We start from the raw sequence: 3,903 nt of genomic DNA, 5'->3' as shown, positions 1-3,903 counted from the left end.
TCCCTGAGTCAGAATCTTCATTTCAACACGCTGCAAGGGAGTTGTGTGTGTGTTAGAGCTTGAGAAGCCCTGGGGTGTTGTTACCTCAAGTTAGTAGATTCCAGCTGTGGTCAGAGGCTCGGCCTCATTATCAATTTCATCTTTGCAAACTCTCACAACAGAAAGTATTCCAGGGAGTAGTCGTTCTCTATATTTCTGAGTAAGTGGCAGAATTGGAAGTTAAACTCAAGTGAGTCTGGTTTCTTTGTTCAGTAGTAAACATTCAAGCGATTACTGCAGAAATAAATTTGATCACTATCAACGCAAATAATCCATAACAAATCTGTAAATCAAAGTTGGGGTGAGTTTATTATGAGCCAACTCTCAGGACCATATAGCCCAGGGGAGTCCTTTCACAAAGGAAGGGAGCGTTCCAAAGAAGTAGTGTGTACAGAGTAGTTAAATACCATTAAAGAGCATACATCACATATGACAGGAATTTCCCTTTTACGGTAGTCATGAGATTGCTTTGCTGGCACAGCAATTCAGTGAACAGAGCAAGTCGGTGGTTTCAAGGTAGATGGTCACAAGGTGAGTGCAGCAGGTCAGCAATTAATCCTTCGTTTAGGGAGAGGTGCTTATCCTTAAGGAAATGCTGATGTGGGCAAAGTTATATCCTTATCTTTAAGGGCATTGTTATTGTCTTTGGGACTTAGTAAATATTTAAAACAGATATACAATGCACGCTCAACAGCTCACGTGAGGCCCTTTTGGAAAAACAAGTTCAGGCCAAATTAGTTTTAACCCAAATGGCTTCCTCATATACTCCACTATATCCTATTGTTTGTCATCTATTTATCATCACCTTTTGAAACATATGTCACATATGTTTTGCTTTCTCCCCCTCCCACATTATCTTGCAGGATACTTCTCTAGAATACGCGAATCAAATGCTAAATCTCACCCAAGATGAAAGTAAGTCAATAGAAAACATGTTAAGTCTTTGATGTTTAGACCTAACAAGACACAGCCTTTTTGGAATTCTTCAAAATAAGCTCACAGGGGCTTTGAACATAAAGATTTTATTGCTAATGTACAGGAGGACAAAAACCCCCAGATCTAATAACAATAGCAAGCATGGGGTAGTTGCAGTGGTTCCAAGAACATAACACATTTCTTGAAATGGTCACGTCTCATTCTCAGTCCCCTGCTCCCTTTCTGAGATGTGAAGAGATCAAACTGCCTGGGTTTGAAGCCTACCTCTACTGCTCTCTGGCTGGGTAAACTGGCCCAAATCACTCAACCTCTCTGTGCCTGTCTCCTCATCTATAATAATGGTACCCACCTCATGTAGTTGTAAAGATTAAAAGAGTTAATCCATGGAAAGAATTTAGAACAGAGCCTGGCCTGTAGCAGTGTTATTATTACCTGTTATCTTTTAAGTATTCTTGTATTAGACTCACTAGGCCTGTTTCATCATTTGTAAAATGGGGACACCTCCTTTATAGAGTTGTTATGAAGATTAGAGGAGTTAATGTGCGTGTGCACTTAGAGTAGCGCCTGGCTCCCAGTAGGAGTTCAGTAAATGTGTTGGTTGTTTGATAAGCTTCTTATGATCTGCTGAGTGTTATTCCATGGCATGAATACACTGCAGGTTTTTAAACTATCAATAATTGGTGGATTTTTAGGTTATAGGAGCAGACAATTAAAAATACATAAATACATTGGGACATACTTTTTATAAAATTCCAGTTTCTTCCTTATGACAATTATTACTGTAGGTCATCTTTGTTATAATGTATGTACTTTTGATTTTGAGGTTTTCTCTCTTCAAATATGTCCTATAAATTGTTAGCTGCTTGGCTAAATTACTTATTGAAGCCTTAGTTTTGTAATTTGTAGAATGGAATAATAACACCTAGCTCATAGGGTTGTAAGAATTAAAAGAGATTAAGTATGGGGGCTGGCCCCGTGGCCGAGTGGTTAAGTTCGCGCGCTCCACTGCAGGTGGCCCAGTGTTTCGTTGGTTCGAATCCTGGGCGCGGACATGGCACTGCTCATCAAACCACGCTGAGGCAGCGTCCCACATGCCACAGCTAGAAGAACCCACAACGAAGAATACACAACTATGTACCAGGGGGCTTTGGGGAGAAAAAGGAAAAAATAAAATATTTAAAAAAAAAAAAAAAAAGAGATTAAGTATGTAAAATATTTATCAGAGTGCCTGGCACAAAATCAGCCATCAGAGTATGGTAGTCATTGTGCGTAGAAATGTTTGTTAATTTTACAAACATTTTTATTTTAGTAACAGCAACAGAGAAACTAAATTTGCCATTTGGGAGGCCCAGGGTTATGCAGAAGAACAAGGAACACTGTCTCCTTTATCATAGGGAATACGTCAGTGGATTTGGAAAAGACATCAGGATGCCCCTTTGGAGCTCATACACAGTTCCCAATCCGGTAAGTTCCTGTGTCCATTGATCCATGCAGTCTAGGAAGAGTTCGTAGTTCTCTAATATTCTAAGAGTTGAATTTCGATTTTCAGTAGAGATCCCAAAGGGAGCTCACTGGCCTGTGGCTTGTACAACAATGTCCCCGGTATTGCTTAAAGGTATTTAAAGGTGGTCTGTGGGTGCAAAAGAGGAACACATTGTGTTTTGCCTGGAGGAGAAATTAGAAAGTGTTTGCAGGCCAACTGTCCAATTGGCAAGACAGATAGTAAAGAAGATTTCAAAGAGAAGCAACAGGAAGTACAGAGGCACACTATTCATTTGGTATATCCTAAGTATATGGTGGGTGCACTTAGAAAGTGATGGTAAATATATTATAAAGGGCTTTGTATTTATTTGAATATTTAACAGATACTTTCCCATCTGCTGTGTGCTGTAGTAGGCACAAAGGACACACTGTGAATGAGAGCTACCTCTTCCCTGAAGGCTCTAGCTCTGTAATCAGTCAGGCCAGACTTACATGTACAGGTGTGCTACATTACAGATCTCTCCAGACTGAGGGTGGGACCCAGTTGTTTAAACCCTCTTCCCTCTTCACTATCTGGCAAACTTCTTTTCCATAAATGATGCTGGGACATTTGGCTACCATAAGAAAGAAAATATTAGACCCCTATCTCACACCATATACAAAATTAAATTGCTGGTGAATTTATAGATATAAATGTCAACAGCAAATGCATATTTTCCTTTGTATATATCTTTATGACCTTAGGATAGAGAAGGATTTCTTAGGACACAAGAGCAACAAGAAAAATACAGAGGAAATTGATTAATTTGACTATATTAGCATTAATGTGTGACAAAAAGACAAAAGTTATGGATGGGACGATATATTTGCATTGTACCTAAGAAACAAATTATCAGTATCCAGAATAGTAGTTAGGATCCAGAATAGCTAATAACATTCCTACCAACAAACGAGAGAATGATAAGCATCTTAGTTAATAAATGGGCAAAGGATATGAGCCAAGCAATTGAACTTCATTAGCAACCTGGGAAACGTAAATTAAAGCAAAAATCAAAGTCTGCTCAATGTCACTCCAAATACTCCTTCAGGGCAGGAATAGTTTTGTTTAATGTGTCCCCAGCAGAGTCGCCCAGTAGATGCCTCCTCAATGACTGCATTGGATGAATAAATCTCCACCATTATTTTTAAAGACTTAAAGACAAAGCAGAACTTTCAACCAGAAGGGTAAATAAATAGTCAAGAAGCTGATTTTGTAGAGAAAACCCTAGTATTTTAGATCCAAAGATTCTGACGACAAACCTCAACCTGTTACTGTTCTTCCTCAGGGTACAGATGTTCCTCTTTTTGTGGAAAGGAAGTGATTGGCTGTATCCAGATTATTTACTCTTGTTCCAGTTCAAGATTTCTGGAGAAAAATAAGCACATTTTCCCACTCCCAGTTAAAGC

At 39.0% G+C, this 3,903-nt stretch overlaps 1 long non-coding RNA gene across 1 annotated transcript; it reads left to right on the top strand.

Annotated features, from left to right (window-relative positions):
• The first annotated feature begins 717 nt into the window (after nucleotides 1-717).
• LOC124233362 (uncharacterized) lies at nucleotides 718-3,889 on the top strand. The gene is made up of 3 exons (XR_006887037.1): nucleotides 718-954; nucleotides 2,285-2,439; nucleotides 3,783-3,889. It is a non-coding gene; the product is annotated as an uncharacterized LOC124233362 (long non-coding RNA).
• The last annotated feature ends 14 nt before the right edge of the window (nucleotides 3,890-3,903 follow it).

This window comes from Equus quagga, unplaced genomic scaffold (genome assembly GCF_021613505.1).
Source record: "Equus quagga isolate Etosha38 unplaced genomic scaffold, UCLA_HA_Equagga_1.0 199055_RagTag, whole genome shotgun sequence".
Taxonomy (NCBI): Eukaryota; Metazoa; Chordata; class Mammalia; order Perissodactyla; family Equidae; genus Equus; species Equus quagga.
This window is presented reverse-complemented; position numbering and strand designations above follow the sequence as displayed.